Source organism: Python bivittatus, unplaced genomic scaffold (genome assembly GCF_059951505.1).
Source record: "Python bivittatus isolate LINGU-HERP-01145 unplaced genomic scaffold, Pbiv_v1 ctg000070_np1212, whole genome shotgun sequence".
NCBI lineage: Eukaryota > Metazoa > Chordata > Lepidosauria > Squamata > Pythonidae > Python > Python bivittatus.
The window spans coordinates 7,221,195-7,235,974 of record NW_028277034.1 but is presented as its reverse complement, the minus strand read 5'-3'; the positions used below and the strand labels follow the sequence as shown (position 1 = coordinate 7,235,974).

The following is a 14,780-nucleotide window of genomic DNA, read 5'->3' as shown; positions in this document are numbered from 1 at the left end:
GGCCTGAAGATTTAAGTCTTACATACCCTGGTGGTATCATAAAGTTACGTCAGGCAGCTCAGAAAGTTGTACTGTACTGTAGCTTTAAAGTTGATCATAAGTTGTCTGCCTAGCAGACACTGGAGACAAAACCACCTTAATGATTGAAAAGATCATTCATTCATGCTTTGGGTTTTTTTTATATCCAGTTCAAAAAACATACAGTCCAGTTCTGCTGTCTTAGAATTTGATTAGACAGGAGGCATGTCTGTTTTGTTCTATATAAGGTTTAAGATAAAAGACTGGATTGGTCTCTAAAAGAAGGACTCCATGACCCATAAATTGCTTTGTGTTCATCTCTGACAAACCATTAAAACCCAAGGATGGCTGTCAGCCCCCCAACATTGTGCACTCCTGATTAAGCTGTTTACCTAGCCAGAGATCCAGAAGAAAACAGATTTGCATTCTTTCGGCAAGTTCTTGGAGTAGGAATTCATTACTATTATCTTCACCATTTGGCAAGAAAAATTATAACAGAGAGAACCAGGCTACTGACAGTGAAGTCATCCTTTCCAGTATGCTCTGCAGAGATCTGTCGAGAGCTGAACAGATATCACAAACCAACAGCATGATAACGATTACTCAACACAGCTTCAATAATTTACGTAGAGTGGAACTATTCTGATCTTAACCATATGCCCAAGCACAGAACATCACCATGGGAGCAGATTACCCAAGGGCAATTGCATTAGGGACACTTCAACTAGTGTTTTACTGGATGAGATTAGAGAAGAGTGAACTCCCCCCACCAGATACATTCATTAATCACAGTGAACAGTTTATTGACAGTAGATGCTAAAGAAAGGTATGGCCAATTATATTCCAAGATGGTTTTAATTTGCACAAATACACAAAACACTCCTCTGCCCCCAGAAACACCTACTTCAGATACATGTAGCATGTAGGGTTATCCAGATTTTATTTCCCCCACTGAAACACAGAAAATGATTGAACTGGCTATCCTTCCAAATTCTTTGTTACTTTAATCTAGGAAAGGAACCTTTTGTACTAAATCTTGAGAGAACAGATAAACAATTTAATAAATGGTATGGTATTATAATAGTGAAAAGTGTACTGGAAAGTGCCTATTTAATAAATTCCACAGGAATACTAAATACAAGAAAAAAAGAATAGCCTATTATAGTATACATAACACAATAACCATTTTCTAGCTTTCTTTTCATATACATAGTACATAGTTTGTAACTCTGTAGTAGAGAAGAAGGAGAAATAAGCTTGGTCCAAATTTTTAAACAAACTCACCCTAAGTGTACTTCATGAATAATGTACAAACAGGAACAAAGATGCACATTATATTCCTCACAAATGAGAATCCAGAAAGACTTTATGGTCAGAAAAATGACAAGTAAACAATACTAAATTTGATAGATTCATCAAATCTATACCTCCATGGAGCCAGTCATCAGCTTGGCCCCAAGCCAATTAATGCTTGCCTATAGTTTCTGTCTCATTTCAGTCAATCCTCTTGCTGAATGGCTTCACCCAAAGATAATTTTAATACAGTGGGAACTAAAAACACAGCTTTGGACATGACAATGATCTGGGAAAAAAACAAGAAGCCAAGAAAAAAAAAGCCCCACCAATAAAACCATTTGACATTTGATGTTTTATCTCCACTGCCTCACATATAACCAAGCTGCTTCTGTATCAGGAGGTTTCATCATCTGACAGGCAGGAAAACAACATGATTTCTATTTTAGCCAAGTGGAGAAACATGAAAAAAAGTGTTGCCATATACTTCAATATCATGTCCAAACACACCTTCATCCTGTACTCAAAATGGCACTTGTGTCAGTACTCAGCTGTTTAAAGCATCTTTGGAGAGGTTTCAGAGATAGAAATGACTAATATAACCTTCCATAATCTGGTGGATTACAATCCAGACTTGCAATCTTTCACCATTCTCAGTTGGCATACTTGTGACCTCATAGAGGAACAGCTTTCCTCAATATAATATTGTCCAAATTACAACTCCCATCATCCACTGAGCATAAAATTAATCAATAGATTTATGGTCCTTGGAATTCAAAATGGGGACTGGGAAAATAAGTGTTGATAACACAAAAAATGTAATTGAAAAGTCTTTTGTGTGTTAGGTATCATAACATGGTTTCTCAAAAATCTAACATTAATCACTAAAATGAATGCTTCCTTCTTCCGTATTTCCAGAAAACCTGACAAATAATCAAACTAAATGATTGTTTGTATTACATTCTCTTCTCCCACAATTCCCAAGGAGTATAGGTTGCTTAAAGATTATAAAAGTATTTTATAAACAGACCACCACCACCACCACCCAAAATCAAAGAGGAGCGCACATGTTCTAAAAGCATAAAAGTGTTTGTGTTTTTAATAATAAGATAAACAAGTTGAATATATTCTTCAACATTAAGAAACCTAATATGTATATATGCAAAATGAGTGCTTCACAATACTGAACAAACACATATTTGGCAAAAAAATGTGTCCACAAGAATTAGTCCAAGGAGAATTGCTATTCAGAATGGTCCAGAACATGGACTCCAACTGTAGTTCAGCACACACATATATGAAGCCCTAGATTTGTTTTATTTTAAAAATAAAGATGTGAAAAGCAGCTTTGTAAAGGGATGAATTGATGATTATTTTAGTATGGAGCAGAAGAGAGAAAGCAACACTTAACCTTTTCCTCACAATTCCTCTGCTCCCCCCAAATTCTTTTCAGTTTATGCCATTCCAGCCATATTTCCATTTCATTTCATAACTCTGTTTTGCTAATATATATCCTATCTTTCTGATACAAAATTATTCAATACAATTTACAGCAAAGAAAAATAGAATAACATTTATTCATCTGCACAAATATGCATTTGGTGCTCTGGAAGAGAAAAGGAACTTTCTTTACTAATAAATAAAATCCACCATTGGTGTTTCATGATATGCATTTGTCCACAATGCATAGCTTCCCCCAAAAGATTCTTTCCTTATAGCCAAGAAAACATCTTAAGAGTGTTTTCTCAGTGGAAGCAATTAATGATCTCCTTTATTCTCTTCCCTTAAGTATTAACTTATGCTAACATATTGAAATCAAATAAAGAGCTCAGTCTAATGCTTATTTGGTAAAATAAGAGACTGAATAGATTGACTCCATATTTATATATAGCAAACTGGGTGACAGACATGATGATGCTCAAGTTGTTTTCTCTGTGGCACTGGTACAGTCTGAAAATGTTAGAAAAAGTATTGGGAGGGGATTCTGTAAGGTGGCGTGGGTTGCTGAGCAGAAATCAGGCAGAAGCACCATCCGTTTATTGGGTGGATAGGGGGAAGGACAGAAAAAGATTGCAGAGGAAAGAAAAGTATAGGAAAATCTACTTCTATGAGTCCCACTGTATGCACTTAAATCTAAATCCAGATTTAGATTTAATCCAGATCTGAACTCAATGTTTCATTCACTTAGAAGTCACATTCCCTTCTCCAGGAGATCTTACTCCTAATCACAAGACTATGAGAAATAAGCTGGTTGCGGTTTCTCAGAAAAGGAAAGGCACAAATTTAATTTCTTCATCAGGATTGTTATATGAACTCTTCATAAGCCTTTGCTAATGTCACATTGTGTTAGAATTCTATTTATTCTTTGAGCTTCTTCAGACCAACTGATCAATCCACTAGTCTACAAACAGAATTCAGTGTAGGTGTAGGACGGGACCTGGTTGGTACCTGGAAAGGAGACTGTGAGAAAATTCAGGGCTGTAAATTTTGGGAAGCAAAACAAACAAACTAAACAAAACAAAACAAAAACAACAACAAAGCATCTATAAGCAAACCATTTCCATAAAACTGCGTGGATATAGTCACTCAGGAGCCAAGTTTGGCTTAAGGGTACCTTCCCCTTTTTATTCAAACTCATTGCAAATTCTACTATGCATACAAAGCTCCACTACACACAGGGAACACCTAATCTCTTCACAGAAAGAAGCAGATTTGTCTGTTTGGGGGCAAAAGTTCCATATATGTTGTAGAGGGAAGGACAGAATATAGAGTGGGCTGAGTTGATCATGGGTTGATGATTGGTTGATCATGGGACAAATGCAGACTTTCCCAATATGGTGAGGATATACTGGCTAAATATTATGGAACTGAACTCAAATATTAGCGAAGGGTACTGAACTAGGGAAGGCTACCCTAGGATTACAAATGTTTGCCATGGGGCAACATTTATGCTCTAAAAACCTAGCAATTCATGCACGTAAGTTCCCTATTTGAATAATTATACAAACAAACACTGGTGCCAGTTCATATTCATTTACCAAGCAATCTTATATAGGTTTTCTCAGAAATAAAGTTCTCTTATGTTCAACAGCTCTTACTAAGTATGCATTTCTTTAACTAATATCTGCTATGCTAATATTTCTTCAATTCATGACACTTCAAGTAATAACATTACAGAGTTCCTGAAGACTGAATCAGGTAATTTTTTAAAAAGGCAAATAGTGATTTTTTAAAAAAATTATTTTTTCCAATAACTTACTTGACACCAGTACTGGAGAGCGAACAAAGAACACACTGTCAAAGAGGAAATCTGGACAGAATGTTACTGTTTGTCCTCTATGAAAGCAGAGGTATATTTGCTAAAAGAAAGGCATTCCATTCCTCTCCAGAGATTTCCCCTTCATTCAGTGCAACGACAGCACTGGGTTCACATCCCTTCCATTCAAGTTATGTCAGCCTGTCAGTTACAGACCCTTATTTGCTAGGCAGTACTTGGCTACAAAAATGAATCCTAGACTTCAACTTGGCTTTACTTGCTTCTAATATGAAAGCAATTTTATTTGTGTGCAATTTGCTTTTGTAAGCTAAGCAAGGACATTTAAATATTGAGCTCGTGGAAAATTACTGTGCAGAAAATATCCTTTGGCACTTCATTCCTGCCACTCAATCATTATTTTCGTGAAAAGTTAATACAATAACTGGGTATTAAAGTGCTTGCCAGCTTCCCCCTTCCCCTAATAGACAAACTGAGGTAGGATTACTCTTATTCGGAGAACAGCTTTCAGACTCTCTAATTCTTATTCCAGGTTATGGGGGGGGGGAGGGCTTGGCTTTCTTCTCTGTTTGCCCCAATCACTTTGTTGCATCTGACTGACCATTTTTTCCCCTTAAATTTGCTCTGCCTCAGTGAAATATAAAGAACCATACAGCTGGTAGTTTCCAGAGAAAAGAACATATTGGTGGAGCATCTTATTTGCAGCAACCCTTCTTTAAGATCTTGCAAGGTCATTCTCTATTTTTACTCTAATTCTGAATCCCTCTTTATTCTAGCAGATATCCTGTGACTGATTGCTGTTGTTATTCTTGGCTGGTGACTATAAAATACTACCTTCCCCAACCTGCCATCCACTGTATGTTTTGAGAGAACAACTCCCAGCATTCCTAACGAGCTGCCATCCCAACATTCATCAGTCTGCTAAATGCAGCACAGTAGACAGAAGAAAGACTTGAAAGAAAAGAGAAAGGGATGATTAAAACAGGCCTAAAGGAGGATAGAAGTGATATTGATGAATCGTTATTCAAAGAAAAGAATGGCCCAAAGGAATTTTAGCCAAGGTAAGGATAGAGTTAATAAACAAAAGGAGAGCCAGCTTGGTCTAGCAGTTAAGGCTCCAGGCTAGAAACCGGGAGACTGTGAGTTCTAGTCCCGCCCTAGGCATGAAAGCCAGCTGGATGACTTTGGGGCAGTCACTCTCTCTCAGCCCAGCCAACTTCACAGGGTTGTTGTTGTAGGGAAAACAGGAGGAGGAAGGAGTATTAGGTATGTTTGCTGCCTTCAGTTATTTATAAAAATATAAGGCAAGATAAAAAAATCTTAAAAAAAAAAACACTGAAGGAGGCAAGTCAAAACCAGTTCATGTACTCTGGAAGAGATGCAGCTTTTCTTGCACCACAAACCTGACATACAGGCGGCTGTTGGCTGGCAGTGGTTTACTGAGAAACTTAAATGAATCCAAAACAGGTATTGTATCAGGATATGGTGGACAGAAAAAAAAAACACCCTCCTTTAGGATTTTGCTGATTTGATCAGCATACTGCAGAAATTAGGCTTTCCCAAATAAATGTCCAATTCTGAAGAGCAAATCATTTGCTGCCAACTTTACACTTGTTTAAATCTTTTTAAATGCAATAATCAGACAGAAGATAGAAATTCAAGAGACTAAAATCATTCTCCCCTTAGAATAAACTGAGAATATAATTGGCATTTGATAACTTTTTTTTCTGAATAATTATTAAGAATTTAACAAAAGTCACCCACCATCACAAAAGTTGTGTTGGGTGTGTGCGTATGAGAGAGATACGGAGAGAGAGAGAAAGAAAGAAACATAACTCTTTGTTGCAGGTTCTTATAGATTGATAATTTATGGTCTAGGAATGTCAGCTAAGAATGCAGAACAAAACTGCAGATCCTTAACATACATAACACAAAAGGAGGAGAGAATTACCAGTCAGACGAGTCTTCCTGTTTTTCAGATGTCGGAGATATTAGTATTTTTGTTCTTGTACATCCAGATCTTGTTAACCCGGTCTTCTCTTAATGCTTAGTTCCTCTAAAGGTCTAAGTTTAACTGAAGAACAAGAACCTGCAATCAAGAGAAAAAGAGAAGGCGATAAGAGCAGGAAAGAATTTCAGCTGCTGGCTGCTGCTACTGTTCTAGAAGCATTTGAGCTATTTTCAGCACCCGACGGGCTCGTCTGCAGTAAGAGAAACCAGAAAAGCACATAGGCAGGAAACTTAGGAGAACTTGGTTTGCTGCTCAAATTACACACCCACTTTTGAAATGTTGAGAAAAATCAATTTTCAAGCCATTCCAAAAAGCATATTGCGTATTTGCACCAGAACCAGACCGCAATCACCTTCATTTTTCTTGGACCCAGTGACCAGCAGGGTAAGCACAGAAAGTGTGCTTCTAGTTTCTAATAGACTCAAGCCAGTTCTCTGAACAGGAGCTCAGTCTCCCCATACTTTATTTTGCGTCCAAGTGTTTTGGATCCTTCTGGCATCAATGTCCAGAAACAAACTCAGCTTCCTAAAAGGGAAGCCAACAGTTTATTTCCAGTTTGCAACTAAATTTTTGGAATCAGCCGCTCAGCTATTTCTGAATGTTAGTGACCGGAGGCTGTTGACATTGTAGTATTTAACTGACAGGGAAACCAGGACCCAATCTGTACTGCAACTACATTTTCACTCACTGCTATGGAAGATAAACAACCAGTCTCTCTTCAATTTAGGATGGCATAATGATTACATATCTGGTATATTTAGGCACTTATCATCTTCATGTGTTCAAAACATTAATTTTGTTTTGTTTTAAATTTTTAATCTTTAGATTAAGACTTTTGGTATTTTTATGGATTTGAATCTTTGATGTTGTAGCCTGCTGAAAGCTTTGACTATTGGGTGCTAAACAAAACAGTAATTAAATAAGTAAATAGATCAATAAATAATGCATTATTTTAAAAACTTTTAAGAAAAATCAATCTTATCCCTCTTTGCAGATGGAAGGCTGTGACTGAGAGAAAGGTGGAGATCTTGGCAGGAGCAAATTTCAGAAAAGACCTCCATTTTGAGGGCAACATTATTATCAGGAAGGAAAAAGTAATTATTTGTGAATTAGCCCTTTCCCACATGTCAATGAACTTTCCAGGATGTCTAGAAGTCTGTATATTGTTTGATTTCCTAACTGTGATTTTCAGAAGAAATCCTACATACCAAGAAAACACCAATTTACTGATGTTTATTCTGAAGTGCTCTTCAAAGGATTTTTTCCCATTAGATTGGAAAATTAGTACACACACGAACTTGGATTTCTAAATCTTCCACTCAGGTGGCCAGGTCAATCAAAATTTCTGTAACCTTTTTAAAAGGATAAATTAATCCTATATCATAGTGTTTGAAGCACAGGATATTTTCTGGAAGACAGGGAGGGACAAAGTAATACAAAACTCAACAATAAAAAACCCACATAGGGGAGGGTTTCTTTTTAAAGAAAGTACTCAACTAACGGATTTCCTAGAACTCATATTTTATTCACATATGACAGTAGAATGAACATTCTCAGGAGCAATATCTCTTATTGCTGTCCCTGATTAAATGTAAGTGATATTTATAAAATGCTGTTCTAATAATTGGTCAATACTCTGATTCATATATAATGCTAAGCCATAATTTTGTTTGCTTTTGCCAAAGCGCTATGTAGGAGGAAGGCCTATGAATATAGCCAGTGCTGCATTTACCAAGCTGCAAATTGTGATTAAGCAGGTGTGAAAGACCCTTTCATATTAAACTGTGATATTACAAAAGTATCAGAGCTCAACCTCTGGGCTGATTTAACCATCAGTGTTGCTGCTGCTTTTATGGATGCCTCTTGCATTTCACCTCTCCAAATTGGAGGATGAAGAACTATTAATGGTTTAATAATACAGTACCTAAATATCTAAAATAGGAAGGAAGGAAGGAAGGAAGGAAGGAAGGAAGGAAGGAAGGAAGGAAGGAAGGAAGGAAGGAAGGAAGGAAGGAAGGAAGGAGAGAAACAACATGCTTAGTTTCTTTGGCATCCACATTGGGCATCAGTAGGAACCACAAATCAATGATAGATAACAGCTGTTGTATAGAAGTTCTTAGTTTCAACTCCTAGTAAGTCTCCAGTTAGAAAGGATTGGGAATAGGTGATGGAAAGGAGAAAACAGTAATTATGGGCTAGATGGACAGGTAGTCTAACCTGGTATAAGGCAGGTTCTGGTGGAATCTCAGATAGAACTGACCAGGAAACTAGTTATGAAACTCAAAAATTATAAGGCAATCCTCATATTAGTTTTAGCCAGTAGATTACTGCATGACTAAGCTAATTAGTGCATCTTTCTAATTTATATCATTGCTTGTGCCACTACAACTAGCAAGGAAAGTTTAGATTGATATTCTGATTAACTGACCCTTTTGTTTTACAATAAGCAGATCTATTTCTTTAGCAAAAAGAGATGGCAAAAATACAACAAATAGAACTTTTTCCAGCACCCTCATGGAAAATTAGAATTAAAAGGATAATTATAGGCGAGAGAGATGCCTTATTATTTATATCTACTATTTGAGTAGTAGCCAAATTAACTTTCAGCCATGTGGGGAAGAGAAAGCACATGACGGATAGAACTATACAGATTTCTAGTTTGTGACCAGAGAACAATACACTGAGGAACAACAAGCTCAAACTGTTTCAGCACTGACAGATCTGTGTCTCATTATTTTTGATCCAAAAAAGAAATAGCGATGGAGTCCCTAAAAGACAATAGAGGGTTTTCTGGTACCATAGCTACCACATCCTATCATGTGATCTAATTTATTATCCAGAAAAGAAGTACATATATATTTGACAGTGGACATTTTGCACTGGCTGTGTGCAGAATTTTGCCTATTGTAATGCATTACCCCTAAACCTTAACTACCTAAAAAGCTTGACAATAAACTTTACTAAACTAACAGGCCAATTACCAGTTCTTGCTGATAAATACTTGTCCTATTTTCTTCTATATTAGGGATGTATAATATCACTTGGGGACTACAAATGGATAGGGCCAGGACGAAACCAAGTATGATTAATTTTAAATTTGCCAGTCTGGTATATTTTAGATGTATTGTAGCTACACTTGGTTAATGGAAAGAATGGATGCAAGTCACATCAAAAACAACTGGAAGGCACCAAGTCACCAACCCCTGTTGTAAGCCCCCCCATGATGAGTATTAATTTTTAAATATATTTTCCTTAGTATGTATCAGCCTTTTCTCCCTTCAATTATATATTAATAAAGTAATATGAAGACATTGGATCAAACTATTATTTTCATAATTGCATACAGATTACAAACGGTTGGACCTGGATACATACAAACACACCTATCACATAGTGAAGAATCTGAATATGGACAACTATTTTCCCATTACCGAGAGTGGGTGAACATCCAGTGGGGCTACAGACTAAATAATTGCTTTGAGCAATTATTCAAAGCACGATAGCTCATAAATTAGTAACTCTATTCTACGGTTCAGATTAAACCAGAATAGTTTTTTCAATATGATGTCCTGACTGAGGCTGATAGAAGTTGTTGTCCAGCATGTCTGAAAGAAGTTATAAGATGGTTCAAATACTTTGAAGATAACAAGTGGCATTTTGATAAGTTTGAAGGTTCAACCCTCTTCCATATTGTGGTACCAACCCTCATCCTAGCTAGAGGCTTTACAAAGCTGATTGATAATGCATTGATCAGATTCTACTCCATTCACTTGGCTTTACAAAGCCATAAGAAGAAAGGTCAGGGACATACGTCTTTGGTGTTCTACCTGTAAATAACTTGATCCACTATATGGAGGAGGAACAAGAACTTTTTTAACCATCGCTAATGCAGTCTACTCAATTCTCAACTATATCTTTCCAGACAATAGATAACAGCTTACACAAATAAATGTTTGAAGTGTTAGGGCTCTATCAGTGGCCAGGAAGAAATAGTCTGGGCAGGAGTGAGCCAGAATGTAAAGAATGTAAGCATGTGATGTGACTTCCTTCAATGAATGAATCTTTGGGCATGAAAAGAGGAAGGCTAAAATTTCTCTTCATAAGGTGATGTATAGAAAAAAATGTGCACAGAATTTGAAGGAGGACTGGGTGCCATAAATTCTGTACCATCTCTCCAATCTTCTCAAGGATGTCAACTCTTTATCATTGCAGAATTAGAGTAAAGATTTAGATTCTAGCCATGTTTATCTATATCTCCAGGGAGTTCTAAACTAATTTATACCAATGTAAAGAAAGCATGTACACAGAAAAGCAGGTGTCACAGATAAGGACTGCAGTCCACTTCTTTCTTTGATATGCCAATTTTAGAGACATTGAAGGAAGCCAAGGAAAAGCATTCAAATCAAACTCTCCCTCCACCTGGAGTACTATCCAAGAATAGGCCCATCATATCATTTGTTGTGATGTAGGAGTATCTGGTTCTCAGAGTCAAAAGAGTATTGCTTTGCCTTGAAAACAAAGGTAAAAGGAAAACCAGTATGGTGAAGCAGTTAGGGTACTGGACTGGCACTGGGGAGTTCTAATCTTTCACTAAGCCAGAGAAGCTCACTGGGTGGCTTTGGACCAGTAATTCTCCTTTAGTCCAACCTACTTCACGGGGTCGTTGTGGAGGAGGGAGCACTGAGTATGCTACCTTGAACCCATGTACAAAAGGCAGGGTATCAATAAATCAGTCAGTCAGTCAATCAAATAAATGAAAGACCAGTGTCTTCAGGATCTAGACAAGATTTATGGTGAGCTCAGGAAGCAAAGCTGCCAGTAGTCCCATCAATACTGTGTTGTGCCTGTAATTATATTTTTGTCACAAAGAACAAGCGACCTTGCCTGAACCATGAAAAAGATACCTTAAGAACAAGGCTTAATAATAAAAAACATCTGAAGGAAATGTCAGGTTTACAATGCTAGTTCTGACTTAACGGCAATTCAAGAAGATGGATCATAGTAAGATAAGTATCTCCTGCTGTTTGTGACCCAGAACGGGCAAAATAAAGAAGAAATTATGGATGCGGAATGACAAGGAATATATAAGGCATTTAGAATCACAAAGTGTTCTGTGTTCTACAGAATGCACTGCCAAAGAAAAGAAATCATCTCAGGTGTCAAATTCCAGGAGGGAAGCTGTGGAAGTCTCTTTCCTGTGAAATTCAGAAATTAAAGAGTTCTGTTGCTGAGCTACAGAAAATGTCCTCAGTTTTCAGGTACTTCTTTCTTTTAAATAGCTGTCACTATTTTGCATCTGAAGGATGCCATTAAAAAAAAAAAAAATTGGGTGCATACTCATTTCCCAATTTTTAGAGGCAAACAACATATTATTTATGCTTTTAAAACTGACACGTGGACCTGGCTTTTTTTGGAGGGAGGGGGGATAATTGAGGCCATGATCCACATAATGCTTTGAGTCCTAATATGGGCCTTAAGCTACTGTCCTCAAACTGATCTCCCACTCCTGCTATTCATGCATCTTCCTTGCCAAACAACAACCATGGAAAATATGTGTTTCAGCAATATCTGAACAGGAAGCATGTCCTGAACGGAGTCTTCTATTTATTTTAAATGAAACTAGTCAGTTTAAGCATTATTAATAATAATTTACATAACTGTTTCAGAAGATACTATAGATTACCATTCAAACAGAATGAAGTGGTTTAACTCCAAATTAATTATACTTAAAGCAGTGGGATGAAGACATGTCCATGATGATCAGTAATGGGACACCTAAGAGCTAGGGCAAAGAGACTGTGTAGAAGACACTTAAGGAAGTTGCATGTAATTGGATCATCAGAACATTTTAGGTAAAGATGTATAAATAATTAGGAGAATGGCAACACTACTGGTTAATATTAATATCTGTTATCAAAGAGTACTGTTTTATTGACTTTTCATTAGATATTGTTTTAAGTGTTATTCATTCTAGTTACACAACAATTGTTCTACCAATGAAACCAGGGATCACATTTCAAGATTTGTAAAGAAACTGCTTTTATTAAGAAATTACTACTGTCACATATAAAACACAGCCAATTAATTGCCACAATTTCTTTACAGGCAAACTTACAAAAGAAATTCTTCCTACTGGGGATGAAATGGACAACACCAGAATGGGTCTTCCAATTTTAGGGCATGTGGGGCAAAAGTTCTCTTTGTCATAAATTTTAACAGAAAAATTCCAACTTCAAACAACCGAAGAAAAGAAAGCATTTTAAATCATCACCTGGGGGAACTTTACACTAGGCTATAATTTGGCAGCACTGACAGTCCATTGCAAAATAAGGTTGAAGTTTCACTTAAAAACACCTTTCTCTGTCTAGGAATTTCAGCCTTAAAATTCCAAAATTAAAGCTTGAATGTATAATTGATATCCTTTTTATCTTCGTGCATTTGTAATTTTACATTTCTAAATTACAATAAATATATGAAATTACTGTTACTTCATGTAAGCCTACTTCTACAATCTAAATCTAATGGTTTGTCATACCATTAGAAAGCATCTTACTTAATAATCTAAATACAAAAGGGTTTCTCTTTTAGTTGCAAGATGAATGTGGAAGACTGAAACTGTACATACATGGAAATTTGCAGAGCACCAGGAAGTAACATTTTCAGTCAGTCCAAAAGGGACATACAGTTGTAATAAAGACTTTGGGAATGTTGCTGTGAAAATGGAGACAGTTGCATTTTATTATTTTTTTTATTAAAAAAATAAAATAAAATAAAATACTGGTGAAAGAGCAAACTAAAACATTTTTTATGCACAACTTTCTAAAAAAAATTGCTGCACAGCCTAAACTGATGCCATTATTTCCATACACACAAAAAGAAACCTGCCACATTGGTTCATGATGAAAAAAATTCCAAAATTCATTGCAGGATAGTAATATTTTTAGGCTCAATGAAAGGCAAAAAGAATGTGCAAATTTTTGATCCTTTGTAGTTTTAATTAGAATGGCACAAAGCCAGAAGGAAGTTGATTAAGGCCCCCCACCTGAGCCAGTGTTGTGAGACTGGATAGGCTTAGAGCTGCTTCTCAACTGCCTCAAAGTCCTGACACCAAGGGGCCCATATTAACTTCTTCAGGAGAAAATTTCAAGGTAACTAGATTGCTGGATGCTAAACCTGCCAACAAGCTTCTAAAGCATACTATAGTACCTTTTTGTAATACTGTGAGAATGTCCTTGAGAGACAGGAGGAGGAGGAGGAGGAGGAGGAGGAGGAGCTGCAGTCTAGGCAATGGTCAGATAAGAGGCAGCTGAGCCCCTAGAAGGAATGGGGGGCATGGCAAATGTCTTAGAAGGGACTCTCGCTAGTTTCTTGGACTATAAAGGCAAGAGGGGAGAGATGTACTTTCAGTCTTGCAAGACTGATATCAGCCCTTCAAAGTAGTCCAGACAAGAAGCACCAACGATGACTACTAATACTACCTTTATTGTAAGATTACAGTAACAGAATCTTGCAAGTCTGACATACTACAGGTAGTCCCCAGGTTAAGAACGCCTGGGTTACAGATGACCCATAGTTAAGAACAGAGCCTACTGTAGCCAAATTCAAGTTAAATACACAATGGTTCAAGTTCATTACAGAGTACTACTTATACAGTATTATACAATAATACTGTTCTGGCTTACGTACAAATTTGACTTAAGGACAGACCTTGGGAACGGAACTCATTCTTAAACTGGGGACTGCCTGTATTCTATTTTCAACGTTACCAATGTTCTATTTCTGGAGTTAGGGAAGGGCTTATAGAGATTGATGGCAATGTATCTCCTTCTCTGACTCAGACAATTTGGCACCTGCCCTTTTTCTAGCAAGTAGGCTTCAGCCCCTTTTGCCTCAACAACGGTTCCTGCATATCTCCATCAAGGCCATCTTCCTTAATCTCTAAGGGTTACAAAGTTGAGCTAGGACATCCAGTTTTAGCCACTGGATGGTCAGAATAATCACTAACTGGATTCAGGTATCACATTAAGCCATGGTCTGTTTGACCATGATTTGTCCAATAGTTCATAACTGGTAGGCTTCACTTTTTTTAAAAAACTAAGGTCCATGATTTATACACCACAGTGGCTTGGTTCACAAAACACACTATCCCCACACCAAGCAAAAAACATTAGCCAACTTTACAAA

General features: G+C 36.9%; 1 protein-coding gene across 8 annotated transcripts in view; it reads right to left on the bottom strand.

Moving 5' to 3' along the window:
• SORBS2 (sorbin and SH3 domain containing 2) overlaps positions 1 to 14,780 on the bottom strand; it is a 187,169-nt gene that overhangs the window by 154,204 nt on the left and 18,185 nt on the right. For all 8 annotated transcript variants that reach the window (XM_088131576.1, XM_088131516.1, XM_088131524.1 and 5 more), the window contains exon 2: positions 6,537 to 6,674. The gene's annotated coding sequence lies outside the window, so the exon portion shown is untranslated. The remainder of the gene's footprint in view (positions 1 to 6,536; positions 6,675 to 14,780) is intronic.